The sequence below is a fragment of the Balaenoptera acutorostrata genome, chromosome 6 (assembly GCF_949987535.1).
Source record: "Balaenoptera acutorostrata chromosome 6, mBalAcu1.1, whole genome shotgun sequence".
In the NCBI taxonomy this organism is placed as follows: domain Eukaryota; kingdom Metazoa; phylum Chordata; class Mammalia; order Artiodactyla; family Balaenopteridae; genus Balaenoptera; species Balaenoptera acutorostrata.
Genome location: NC_080069.1, coordinates 48767022 through 48782247, shown reverse-complemented (window position 1 = coordinate 48782247; position 15226 = coordinate 48767022).

The window sequence follows — 15226 nt, the reverse complement described above, 5'->3', positions numbered from 1 at the left end:
CAAGCAGACCTGTGAGAAATCTCAGAGACCTTAAAGAAACTGGAGGGTATTGAATCACCTGCTTGACAGAGAAGATTCAGGAAAAGCAGACTTCAAGAGTTGAAAATACCTAGATTTATTTTGATACCCATATGTGCATTTATTCTTTTACTCATGAATTCAGCAAATGTTTAGTGAACATTTATGGTGTCATTGACTGTGCTGGATCTTGGGGACATAGAATTGAATAGATGCAGTTCTTGACCTTAAGTAGCTCATTGTCAAGAGAAGGGGGAAGAAAAGAAAACCAAGGTTTACTGTGTGGTGTGGTGTGGTGTGTCCAGATAAGGATGTGCATAGATTGTTATGGAAGCAGAAGAGGGACATCTAGATCAGTTTTGAAAAATCAGGGAATGCTTCCAAGGATGGCTGTATTTTGACATGAAACCAGCAATCAATGAGGTGGAGGTTATAGTGAGAAGTGGTGCTGGGGTTGGGGAGAGGAAGAGAAATAATAGTAATATGACTGCGGTCAGTTGGAATGTGCATTCACTGGAGTGCTGTCCTTTAAGCAGTGCTCTTTCAGGGAAATAAAATTCTGCAGTTCTGCTGCATTAAATTGTAATTGATTTTTTTTTGATTTACCCACTTTTTTTTAATTGAAGTAGAGTTGATTTACAATATGTGCCAATCTCTGTTGTACAGCAAAGTGACTCAGTTATATATATGTGTGTGTGTATATATATTTGTATGTGTATATATATATGTGTGTATATATATATGTGGGTGTGTATATATATGTGGGTGTGTGTATGTGTGTGTATATATGTGTGTGTATATATGTGTGTGTATATATGTGTGTGTGTATATATATGTGTGTGCATATGTGTGTATATATGTGTGTGTATATGTGTGTGTATATATGTGTGTGTATATATGTGTGTGTATATGTGTGTGTATGTGTGTGTATGTGTGTGTATATATGTGTGTATGTGTGTGTATATATGTGTGTGTATATATGTGTGTGTATATGTGTGTGTATGTGTGTGTATGTGTGTGTATATATGTGTGTATGTGTGTGTATATATATGTGTGTGTATGTGTGTATATATATGTGTGTGTGTATGTGTGTGTATATATGTGTGTATGTGTGTGTATATATATGTGTGTGTGTATATATGTGTGTGTGTATATATGTGTGTACATATATGTGTGTGTGTATATATATGTGTAAATATGTGTATATATATGTTTATATATGTACACACACACATATATATACACACACACACATTTTAAAAATATTCTTTTCCATTATGGTTTATCCCAGGAGATGTAATTTATTATTTAAGTTTTAAAAAGCGAGGAGGAGGAGGAGTTGCCTTCAGTGCCACAAACCAATCATATTCAACACCTGCTGGTATATCCCACCCTCTACCAACTCTCTTCACCAGTCATCTCAAACTGGTAGCACTTGGGAGTATTGAGGGCTGGAGTTGCTCTTTTATCTCAAGCAATCACCATTGAAAGCATCCCTCCCGGGCTTCCCTGGTGGCGCAGTGGTTGAGAATCTGCCTGCCAATGCAGGGGACACGGGTTCGAGCCCTGGTCTGGGAAGATCCCACATGCCGCGGAGCAACTGGGCCCGTGGGCCACAATTACTGAGCCTGCGCGTCTGGAGCCTGTGCTCCGCAACAAGAGAGGCCGCGACAGTGAGAGGCCCACGCACCGCGATGAAGAGTGGCCCCTGCTCGCCGCAACTAGAGAAAGCCCTCGCACAGAAACGAAGACCCAACACAGCCATAAAGAAAGAAAGAAAGAAAGAAAGAAAGCAAGCATCCCTCCCATTGCCACCTCACTCCTTCTTATCCAGTACTTTTCCAGTGCTTTAGACAGAGAAGCTGGCCTCTCCGAAGTCTGCATATAGGGAGAGAGAGTAACCCAGTGACTTAAAAAAAGTCTCTCACTCAAATATAATTTCATTTATTAAGGGAGACATGAAATGTATATAAAAACATACCCCAGGAAAACATTTTTTTCCCTTATACCCATTAAAGACTCTAATTGAAGATTTAATCACATTTCATTGCCGTGTAGCTTGTGTTCCTGACAACTGACACATGTCAAAATCAAGCATCTGGAATCTTGTTATGACCTTCTAGTTATGACTCTTAAAACTCTGAGAAAGAGAATCTATAATGCTATTCTGGTCTGGTATGCTGTTAAAACAGGTTTCTTGTGAACATTGCCCTGTTCTTAAGACAAATTCATACAAGGAATGACAAGTCCATCTGGCTTATAGTTAATTCGTTCAGAAACTTGATTAAGGCAGAGGTTTTCTAACACTCAGGATGAGCTTAAATGTTTAGGATTCAAGGGAGATAGGAGATATCAAGGGATTGAAATCAATGGAATTGTATAGCAATCAGAATATCTTTAACAGCCTCCATCTCCACCTCAAGCAAATCTTAGAGAATACCTTCTCAGTTTGTCCAGTTGTGATACTTTGATTAAAAGTAAATTGGGTTATTAGTTAAAATGAAGATTTGATACCTCAGAGGAACTGGCTGTGTTGCAGAAGGAAGGAAAGGAAAAACACTTTCAGGAAGATTGACTTCGGGAAAGTTGTGTGTAGTCAATAACTTAGTTACTTGCTGGGAGTCTGAAATCTTTGAATCTAAGAGCATTTTTTTCCCTCATAAAATCTCCAAAGCCCTTTGGTAATGGTGGTTAATATTGAGCATTTCACCTGAGAGGATTGCTTGTTATCTGTGCCTAATTGGGAAATTTTCTAAACTGAAATAACTCACTTAATGTAATAATCACAAATGGAAGAGTTTCTTTCAGGCTTCACCTTTGATTATGACATCTTTGGGGATGGATGGCTCAAGCATCCTTAAGCGGTAATAATAAATAGGTGAATGCATTCACCAAGCAAAGGGGAGCCTCCTCACACAGAATTAGCAGCCGTGTTGTGCGGTTCTTTTACAAGGGACCAAAAAAGGAAGGCATTCCTTCATGTAACTAACATTTATTGAAGCAAACCGTATGTGCCAGGGTATGTATTAAAGACACTGTAGTATAAGCTTGACTAAGTCACACTCCCTACTTGGAAGGGTATTACAGGGGAGAAGTCAGAACTAGAAACAGATAAAAGATACTTCAGTGTGTGAAGTGCCCTCACAAGGGCCTCAAAGAGTGCAGTGGAGCTCAGAGGAAGGAACTACTTATTTGGTCTGAGATTGTAAAGCAAAGTTTTCCTGAGGAGATGGCATCTCATCTGGCCCTAAAGGTAGAAAAGGAGATAAGAGAGGAAGAGGGGAAGGGTATTCAAGGCAGGGGGAGTATCAGGGGTTCAGGCAGAGAGTGCTGAAAGGACCTGATGAGTTGTATTACAATGGTGACAGAGGCGACTGGACCAGAGGAGGTGGGTGCTGGAGATAAGATAGATGCTCCTGCATGCCACGTTGAGGAGTTTGGTCTTAATCCTGTTTACAGCAAGAGCAATTGCTTCTTTCTTGAAATATAGGCAGTTGGTTGAACAGGAAGTGCTCATTAGGATACAGTCAGGAAATAGCTTAATTCCACCATTGTCCTCTAAATCTGCTCTGTTTCTCTGCCTAAATTGGGAAGATTTCACAGCATTTTGTCACTTTCAGAACCTCACTAGAAACTCTGATGTGCTAGGAGTGAAAATTCCAATTTCTCTTCCCTTGACCACAGATAAAGCCTGACCTAGGTGCTGGAGGGGGAAGGGCAGGCATGGTCTCCTCCGAAGGAGGATGAGCTCCTCCTTCAGTCTGGCCCCCAAGGTGCCTCTCTTGCTTCACCCTCCTCTCAGCCCTGCCTGTCCTTTTAATTCCCTACCCCACCCACAATCCCTTGCCCTCCCCTCCTCTTCCATTCACAACGCTGTTTCTGGCTGCTTCAAGGTTGGGAAGGAGAGGGAATGGCAGAGAGGGCGAGACATGCCTTTCACTTGGCTGGTGCAGTTTGCTTCTTGACTGTTAATGCCTTTGCTCATTGCAGACACTCCCTGTTCTTTCAGGGCATAACCTGGTGGATTTGGGGAAAGCCTCTGGGCCTTAACAGTTGACAGTTTCCTGATGTGCATATGCGTTCTCCAGCTGGCATCTTTTGACTCCTCCTGGGTTCCTACACCCTAAGCATATACAGAAGCAGATTCACCCATAGGCTAATGATGCCTCAGCTTCAGAGCCCCTCACTTGGACAGGCTCCGATCAAGGCCCTGGTGGGGGGGGGGGGTCCTAGCAGTGTGCTCACATGGTCATGTGCTTTTGTAGAATGTGTAAGAGTAAAGCTGTTTTGAAACAAGCAGCTGAGACTGAAGTCTGTTCACTCTGATTTTCCCTCTGAAATACTTCCCCTTATCGCTAGCGAACTTGAAGGGCTTACGGGAATTTTGGGGAGCTGACCAAGGGGAAGTTGATTTGAGATTCATTTAGTTAGGGTTTAGTGGGATGTATTTGTGTGGTTCAAAAGTCACAAGATTTTGTTAGCTATCCAGTGTGAAATGGCTTCTAGAAATATTCCAATCGCTCACTGTCATAGGAAGGTGCGAGGACAGAGTCTTACTAACATTAAGTGTCCGATGGCACCTGGCCTTGGAAGCATGTGGGTCATAGCGAAGAAACTAGATTTGAAACTTAGGAGGCTCAGAGCTAGTGTGTGAAAAATTCTTCCAAATATTACAGATACGAAGGAAACTGGTCACAGAATTCCCCCAATTTGACAACAATTCTAAAAACTTACATGACATCACCAAAATAAGATTTAAAGGGAGAGAAACTTTCTCAACTATCAACAATTTAAAAAAATTAATTCAACTGTACCTGAGGAAAGACTAAACGATCTTTCAATTCTTCTGTTATTGTCATAGGGAGCAGGTTTCAAAAATATACAGGTAATATTTTTAGGGAAAAAACTATTGTGGAAGAGTGTCAGACAATTAATTAAAATATTATTTTCTGGATTTATGGTGTTTGAGGCATTTTTCAGCTTTTAAAAATTTATATTGCATTATGTATTTTCTTATTCCAAATAAAGCTTTACTTTTGTGGCTAGTTTTGTATATGTAAAAGTAGACCCCCTCCAAATTATATGTACTTGAGGCCCCATGAAACTTCAAATCACCCTTTCTGATGGGCTCATCTTTTACTTATTTACTTTTTTTAGATTTTTAAACTTTTGTTTTTTAGTTTTAACTTTTATACTTTCCCATAGAAACTTTTTTCAGTTTTAATATTTTTTATTGAATTAGACTTGATTTACAATGTTGTGTTAATTTCTGCTGTACAGCAAAGCGATTCAGTTATACATATATTCTTTTTTTAATATTCTTTTCCATTATGGCTTATCATAGGATATTGAATATAGTTCTCTGTGCTATACAGTAGGAGCTTGTTGTTTATCCAGTGTATGCATAAAAGCTTACATCTGCTAACCCCAGCCTCCCACTCCATCCCTCCCCCAACCCCCTCCCCCTTGGCAACCACCAGTCTGTTCTCTATGTCAGTGATATCTTTTCAGTTGGGTGTCCTCTTCAGCAGTAAGCTTTCAAGATGACTCAAGCTCAGTGATTTTCCATGTTACCTAGGCCGCAGGAAATACTTGCATCCCTGTACTGCCAAACTCAGGAATGGTGACTTGCTTCAAAGAACTTATTCTCCCTCAGCTCTGATAGGCAGGATCAGAGCTGTATGCGCTCAGCTCACCAAACCTCTAGCCTGGGGCACTCAGTCCCTCTGGCAAGGACTCTCCTGTCCCCCATCCCATCCCCTATACACCATGTTGCTTTTGATGCTCCTTTCACTTACCTTGAGGCAGAGGAGAACAGGGGATGGGAAATGCCTTAGACTCATCCTCCGAGGTCAATAACTAAATCACTGCAGATAAATCTGCTCTGATTATTCTTCTCAGTGATTCTCTAGCCTTCTTGGATGTGTATGTTGGACAAAGGTACCTTAACCGGTTTCACTTTCTTTAACAGGCAAGTCCTATAAGGTGTCTAGCACATCTTGTTAGAGAATGGGGACACTTGTTATCTATTATCCGCAGCTGCAGGTTCAGGGGAGGCAAATTGGGGGGTAACTACTTTTGTTCAAATATGTAGTCCTTCCTTGGACCAAGGCTTTATAATTTTTCCTGTAATCAGGGAAAGAATCAATCAAACAAAAAGGAATTCCAGGCAGATGATTCGAGCCATTCAAAGGCAGCAAGAACAGAAAGAAAGCAGGCTGCCTCTGGGAGGTTCCTGGGATGTTAAGGCAGCTGCAGCAGAGGGTGTATGAGATGAAGTGCAAAGAGAAGGTGTTAGAAAAGGGCCATATTGTGACCTTTTGTAGGATATTTCCTTGTTTCTCCAAAGGATCAATGATGAAATCTGAGGCAGCTCTTTAACCTTCAGTAATTTTCAACATTCATTTTGTTTCTTTTATATCCTTTACCTTCCTTACACCCTAAAGTCTAATTTTGTTCCTCCACAAAAATTTCAGGAATCTGCTTTCATGTCTTTGGGTAATTGATTGCCAGAACATATTTCTTTGCTTTCTGAATCTCTTCCTCTCCAATTAGTCACAGACTTTGACCACTTCTAATATCAAACCTCTTTCTGTGAAAAGATTTAGCGGCAGAGGAATTAAGAAGCCCTTCATGGTCTTTTAAGAAAATACTAAGATCTGGAATGAGGAAACTGGAATTATATTGATTGATTGTTTTTTTCTTGTACTATGCTAGGAATGTCACTCTCTGTGCCTCAGTTTTTATACTCTTTTGGTTAAAGTTCAGAACAATATCAGGATAGGTGTTTGTAGGTTGAAAGATGGTGGGGGAAAGATATGGGTAATTGTGCTCTTTTCCAAATGCTTTACTGAACCTTATGTCATTGGATTCTCACAACAGTCATGGGAAATATGATTCCAGCTATTACATGTAAGGAAAGGAAGACAAAGATAGGTCAAGTGAATTGTCTAAGGCCACTCAACTAGTTAGGGATAAAGTCAGAGCCGTGATTCTAACTTCCTAATTCACTTTTGTGTGTGATGTTCTTTCCCTGAAAAGGCTCTGGACAAGGAGACTGAAGGGAGCAGAGCCAATGGAATGGAGGAAGTGGTGTGAGCACAGAGCTCAGCTGTTGACTAGCCTGCCTCACACTACAGGAAGACCATGGGTAGCTTGAGGCTACAGGTGTCAGCTTTGGCCCAAAGGAGTTGTTTGGAGAAGCAACAGGGTGGATCGATCCCCAGAAATTCCTCCCTAAATGAGACAGTGGATATGTCCCCCTAAACAGAGTTAGAGGAATGCAATTTTGCAGCAATTTGTGGAAACTTTCAGCAAACTTCGTGTCCTGGGGACGTATTTACAGTGCCTTTTTGTATCTTTAAGTGAGTTCTCTTCTTTTTTTGGTATATTCTCAATATTGTAATTACATAAAATGAATTTTTCTTACAGTGATTAGGCAGAATAGAATGTCCATTATTGTGTGTTGTTAAAGAAAAGGACATCCAGCATGAGCTATTTGCCTTTACTTTTCTTGCGCTACCTGTATGTTGAGTCAAGTGAGCTAAGGCCAACATACGACATGATGTAATTAATTAGGCTATTTTTTGAGACTAACATTTTAGGGTATAGCACAGCGTAAATGGAGTCTTTATTTTGACAACTTAATATTTTAATCACTGTTCAGGTTTTTATTTCTTAGCACATCTATCTAGATAACAGTCCCAGAGACCATAGAGACTTTGCATCTCACCCAGAGATTATGTGACCTATGATGCCTCTCCACTTCTTCTATTTTGTAATTATTAGAATGCGTCTGGTATGAGCAGATTTAACAAATTATTTTTGTTGCTTTACTTATAAATTTCTGAAATCAAAAGTTTTATAGAACTGCACTTTAGCTATTATGCAGAAAAGAATACCTTATTTTACATACTGGGTGAGAATAAAAGCTATTACAATGAGGTTTTGGTATTTATGATTTTTTTTTCATGGAAAATGAATATATCACCAATTTTGTATCATTTAAAAAATTTTGGTTGGCATACCATATAGTATCTTGGCTGAAGTACAACAGCAGATGTCTACAGATTTTTGAGTTACTCATTTGTGCAATGGAAGCAAATATGCACATACAGATGTCTAAGAGCGGGGAAAGGAAAGGGCTCTAGGACACATCCAAAGGATTGCTAACTAATGGGAATGGAGACTTAAAAGGAAAGGATTTTGAATCTCTTGACTGTCAAATAGTAAGATAAAACTAATTCATTCCAAACAGATTTGATTTAATTTAACAAAAATTTTTTTGAGCACCTACCATCAGAAAATATATGAGCACTAAATAGTCCAGGGTGGCTCAATGGAGAGTGCATGGGATAAGTAAGAAATCTGTGGATAAAATTCTTTATAGACTGGGGCCTGAATGATATGGGACTTAGAGCCTGTGAACATTATTCTAAAGGCAGTGCAGAGCCAACAAAATTCAGAAGCAGAGCATGGAGTAAATTAGAGGAAAGACAGGAGGTAAGCACATTACTAGTGTATTAATACACATTAGGTTAATAGTACAATAGTACAGTAGTGTAGACCTTTAGGAAAGCTAAGAACCAGAACAAAGACAGAGGCATTGTGAATTGAAAGGGTTGGGTGGGAGATATAAGAGATATTGAGAGGTGCAATTTCTAGAATGTAGCAACTGATTGCTAGCAAATAGAGACATTAAAGATATTTTCAAGTACATGTAACCAGGAATATACTGATTGCATTATAAAAAATAGAATGTCTATTGAGAGATGGATGGGTAAAGAAAACATGGTGCATATATATGTAATGGAATATTATTTAGCCCTAAGAAGAAGGAAATTTTGCCATTTGCAACAACATGGATGACCTGGAAGGCATTATGCTAAGTGGATAAGTCAGACAGAGAAAGACAAATTCTGTCTGATCTACTTGTGTGTGGAATCTAAAAACAAACAAACAAACCCCCCCAAAACTGAGCTCATGGATATAGACAACAGATTGGCAGCTGCCAGAGGCAGGGAGTAGGTAAAATGGGTGAAGGCGGTCAAAAAGTACAAACTTGCAACTATAAAATAATAAGTTTTGGGGCTGTAACATACAGCATGGTGGCCATAGTTAATAATATGGTATTGTAAATTTGAAAGTTACTAAGAGAGTAGGTCTTAAAAATACTCATCATGAGAAAAGAAATTGTAACTATGGTGACATGTTAGCTAGCATATGTGGTGATAATTTCACAATATGTATAAATATCTAATCATTGTGTTGTACACCTGCAACTAATACAATATTATATGTCAATATTTCTCAATTAAAAAAAATTGAGGTTAAAGGAGGAAGGATTTGGGGAATATGGCAAGTCATGAGGATATTCAGGTACCGTTTCCTAATAAGTGGGTGAAGTGTTATTTGTATGGGACTTGGTGAAGAAGATGGGACATTACAGTATATATTTGGGAGTGTTTGGAGGCATTACATTTATGGTGTGGTGAAAAGAGTACTGGACTTAAGAGCTAAGATTAAATTTATAGACCTGGCTTTCTATCTTTGAGTCCCTGGGCAGGTGACTTCACCTGTCTGAGTCTCTCAGTTTCCTTCACTGTAAAATAAAGAACAGTAGGTTGTTGGGAATATTAAAGGAAAGGCTATGTACATTTTGTAAGCTTCTAGACAAAGATAAGGTATAATTATATGGAGAGAGCTGGTGGTGAATTTGTGACAGGAGAACTAATGAGATTGCCCAGAGAGTAAGTAAGGAGATACAAAAAGACGCTTGGGGAATGCCTACACAGATGGGATCTGGGGAAGAGTCTCTGGCGAAAAAACTTAGAGGGATTGGCCAAAGATGTGGAATCACCTTAGTGTCATCCAAGGCAAAAGAGTCTCAGGAGTAAGTAGGAGGTCAGTGATACCAAATGGTATCAAAGATGACTTGGAGGATCCTATTAAAAGGAACCTATCAAATATGATAATTGGATGGTCACCAGTGACCCTCAGAAAATCAGTTTCAATGAAGGTGTGACAGCAGAAATCAGATGGATACATTTGTGGGAGGTGAGATTGCTCTCTGATGACCTACTTTTACCATTCAGCAGTAGCATAGCTCCTCAGTGCACACAGGGAGATGATGTTCCTCCTTCTGGCTCTCTAGCCCTCTGTCCTGATATCCTCAGTAGTCATCTGAGAGGTGCAGGAGAGACAGTGGGAGGAGCGACGAAACCAAACCTTCGTAGCTGCTCTCCCTGCGAATGAGTATGTGATACCATTTATTTGGCCTTTACTGTTGTATCTGTAATTACATGACTATTCCACTTACTTCTCCATGTAAATAACCATACCAAGAGCCAAAGGCAGAGTGTATTGAAATAGTCATTTGTTTCATTCTGCTTTGTCACCAAGCTCCTGCTGCTGTGTTCTGTATGGCAATAGTTTTTCATATTATGAATATTAGTCCTTATAAACTCCCTAAGTCCTAATAGCCTTTATTCTCGTTCTTTATACCTCTTAGTCAAATTTGAGTACTTTTCAGTCTGTGTGTATGTTTGGTAGTTAGTTAGTTGTATGGTTGCGCATTGTTCTATGGAATGATCCACTCTGCCTTGCTTATAATGCTTCTGATTACTCTTACGGAGTGATTTCCTTCTATTAAATCACTTCTTTCTCAAAAGTAAGAAGTCACCTTCCTCCTTCCTAACCAAATTTTATCCTGATAGAGAAAAATAAATTCTAGTTTTTGAAATTTCCATAAGTGAAGATTTAAAAAATTTCTCCCGCTTACTTATAGTGTGATTTTAACAGCACTTGTTATAAAGTTTTAAAAGTCTGTGTTCTTGTGTTCTGTTCATGTTATTTTTTTTTAAGTTTTATTTTTATTTATTTATTTTTTATTGAAGTGTAGTTGATTTGCAATGTTGTGTTAGTTTTAGGTGTACAGCAAAGTGATTCAGTTATACATATGTATATTCTTTTTCAGATTCTTTTCCCTTATAGGTTATTACAAAATATTGAGTATAGTTCCCAGTGCTGTACAGTAGGTCCTTGTTGGTTATCTATTTTATATGTAGTCATGTGTATATGTTCATAATGTTTTATGAAATATTTGGGATCTATATTTGAACCGCGAGAAGCCAAAATTTGCCTTCATGTGAGAAGAAATGTAAATGACTGTTGACTTTGTCTTTTTCTCCTTATTCTGGATAAATCCCAAAGAGGAAATTAGCATGGTAAAATATCCTGTATTAAGAATTTACTTATTATCATAAGTCAACATCCTAACAATGCTTAAAATCCTACATATACTGATAATCTTTACTATGGTTAGTCTTTTATTGGGACAGCTTTTTTTTTTTAATTAATTAATTAATTAATTTATTTATCTATTTTTGGCTGTGCTGGATCTTCGTTTCTGTGCGAGGGCTTTCTCTAGTTGTGGCAAGTGGGGGCCACTCTTCATCGCGGTGCGTGGGCCTCTCACTATCGCGGCCTCTCTTGTTGCGGAGCACAGGCTCCAGACGCGCAGGCTCAGTAGTTGTGGCTCACGGGACTATTTGCTCCGTGGCATGTGGGATCTTCCCAGACCAGGGCTCGAACCCGTGTCCCCTGCATTGGCAGGCAGATTCTCAACCACTGCACCACCAGGGAAGCCCTGGGACAGCTTTTAAAATGTCCATTTTGTAGCACAAGTCATATGCAAGTGAACTGGCTGATTTGCATATGGCAGATAGGTGTGCCCAATCACATGCATTATCACTAATTGATTTTATTAGTTCTTAGGCCCAATAGCCATTGAGAGGCTAAAGAGATCAGGTGGATCTATGTAAAGGTTGTCTATGATAATACATTGTCTTACGCTTATCAAGTTTTTACGTTTACAGTAGTTAGATACATTTGTGGCACAGATCAAATAAGAGTGTCTTGCAAAGAATATTAGAGTAGAAGAGGTGACTTAAAGGCTTAAATTCCAGATCTACCACAAACCAACCGTGTATGTGACCTTGGGCAAATCACTCCACCTCTTCTGGCCTCATTCAGTTTCTTCAACTGTAAAATGCAAGTTTGACTACATCATCTCTAAGGGCCCTTCCAAGTCTGTGATTCTCTAAGTTTTCTTTCTAGCTGAAAAGATAAAGGATTGAAGGACTGCCTTAACACTGAGCAAAAGAATGCAAGATTTTATGCTTGCCTGTCTCTCTGAAAGAATTCACAGTATGAGCTTCAGGCCCTGTCACCTTGACACATTCATGTTTGAGCCGGCTCCCTGGTGCTTTTGTCAGCCCTGGGCTTTCTTCACAGAGAGTGCCTACAGGCTGGGGCACTCTCATCTCTCAACTATTTGAACACCTCCTGCATTTGTAATCAGTTTTTTGTTTTGTTTTGTTTTTTTGTTTTTTAGTACGGGTTTTCATTAAATGAATTAAGTCACCTTAAGTGGCTATGAACAGTATGCTTCCCTATACATCCAGGGATCCCTCAGGTGGCCCCATTCAGATTGCTTCAATTCATGCATACCTGCTAATTGATCTACTCAATTCTTTAGTACTCTTTCCCAGGTCCAAAGAATACTGAAACAGATGAAGCTAATTTCTATACAAAAATGACTTTATTCTTTGCCATCTCATCTCAATTTTCCCTTGATTATGGGTTCCTAGGTCCCTCAGCCTTCCAGGCTCCCTCATTTTCCATTTGTAACCCTCAGGAGACTAGTAAACTCATCCCTCTTCAAGGTACAGCTGGACTCCTTTCCTCTTAGATCTGGTGTTGTCATAGAGGCACACCAGAGCCTAGGTCCCTCAGCACACTTATTTCTGCTGTAAGTAACCCACTCTCTCATGGCATCTTGGGCTCTGTTACAACTGAAAGTAGGTGAAAAAGGATCAGGTAAATCAAGGGACTCCTAAATCCCCTTTCCAGATACCCTGCCTTCACGTTTTGGTGTCTGAGTGGTCAATACCCATTACTTTGTGTACTCATTCACATCACAGTTATTTCCCTCTTTCTGAGGAAAGCCACCTCCTTTTCCTATGCTCTCTGCTGTCCTTCAAGCCTCTGTTACTACAAGGGGACCAAGATATGATAGATACCCATTGAATGCAAAAAGATAGATTTCCCCAATCTGCCCATAGATCTCTCAGAAACTCCCTCAAATAAGTCCTCCGAGTGCTAGAAATATCATGGCAGATTTTGCCAAGTCATCTTAAAATAAGGGGACTCCCTGTTGTAGTTACATTCAGGCATTTTTATCTGCCAGCCTGTATTCACCTCTTCTCTAAGTGCATGGCCTGTCTTTGCAACTGTTGATTTAGAAAGAATAAATATTTTGCACATTTTTAACAACCAACTCCATTTTGGTTGTGAGGTTATATGAAAGCCTATCAGGAACCATATTTGTAGAGCTCCAGAAGGTAACAAAATGCAGGACATTTCCTTTACTGACCCTCAAAAGCTTATAATTCTGATTCTCTCTTTTTTTTAAACATCACTTTATTTTATTTTATTATTAATTAATTTATTTTGGGGGGCCTCACCATGCAACATGTGCGATCTTAGTTCCCTGACCAGGGATTGAACCCACGCCCCTGCATTGGAAACGTGGAGTCTTAACCACTGGACCACCAGGGAAGTCCCTGATTCTCTTTTTTCTTTGAGGATCCCTTTGTTTAGTTTGGTCTTTGCAGAGCTGAGGTTACTGAATCAGTATCTTTGGAAGGCAGACATGCCTGGTAAATCAGCTTATTTGGTTATAATTTATTTTTGTTTTCAGATTCCCTAGCCTTCATTAAGTCTTTGATCTTTTACAGCTAAGACTGAGTTATTAAGAGAACCACTTGTTCTTTCTTGGGTCAGAATGTTGAAGGGGAATCAGGTCACACTCTGTTTTACTACCTTTTGGTAGTTGTTGTCATTAATTAGCAAGAGTTTTAGGGCTATCTGGTACCTGGAGCTCATGGTTCCTTGATGGTATGTGTGGAGAGAAGGGAGAGGAATCCAAGGATATCAATATTCCATGCATGAGAATAGGTCTTTTTCTGAAAGGGGCACAAAGTTTTCATGATATTCTCAAGGGGATCCATGTCCCCCCAAAGTTAAGATCCACTGTTGTAGAACAATGCAAATCTGGGAGTAAGTTCTGGTCTATAACATCCAGTGGAACTTTTCCCTCTATCATAAACTGTAGAACATATGGTTCTAGTTTTACCAAGAATGGTGAAGATTTATGCCTACCGTTCTTTGATACCCTGACCTGTCATAATGAAAACTTACATCTATATCTATCAATTCTAGGCAGCAATAAGGCCCTTAGCTGTGTCACTGGGCTCATCTCTGGTTTCTGCTGTTCCCTGCTGGCCAGATAAGTTTTGAGGCAACTAGGAAAAACTAAGAAAGGCAGTAGTTTGTAGGCTGGTGATCGATTTCTTAGCAACCTCCAAAGGGTAGCACGCAGGAGGGAAAAAGTGTAGTGAAAATTTTACCTTCAAGGGCAACTCATGGTCAAGTCTTTTCTATATCTAAGTTAGATTCTCAAACAAAGAAGAAAGTTTGTAGTTCTCCCCTCTTTGACCACATTAGCCAAAATAATCACTAACTTATTTGTTAGACTAATTCTGTCTTTTTGGTCTGTCTTTCTGTCTCATGTCAGGACTTACTGCTGGGAAAGAGAAATAAAATTGCTATTCTAGTGTTAAAACACCAGTAGAAAGAGCAAATATTTCTAAATGTATGCTAGTCAATAGGGTCTCTAATGTCATTTAAGATCTTTATATTTTCTTAAGGTTCAGGGAGAGAAAAGTACCATGTGCAAGTAAAAAAGTAGCCCATGGGGCAGTCTCGTATCATTGTGTCTTTTTCAAATGGATGAATCTTGGCTCCTAGGAAACCTATTGACCAGTTTTCTGGAAAAACATTAATTAATTAATTAATTAATTAATTAATTAATTATTTTTGGCTGTGTTGGGTATTCTTTTATGTGCGAGGGCTTTCTCTAGTTGTGGCAAGCGGGGGCCACTCTTCATCGCGGTGCGCGGGCCTCTCACTATCGCAGCCTCTCTTGTTGCGGAGCACAGGCTCCAGACGCGCAGGCTCAGTAGTTGTGGCTCACGGGCCTAGTTGCTCCACGGCATGTGGGATCTTCCCAGACCAGGGGTCGAACCTGTGTCCCCTGCATTAGCAGGCAGATTCTCAACCACTGCGCCACCAGGGAAGCCCTGGA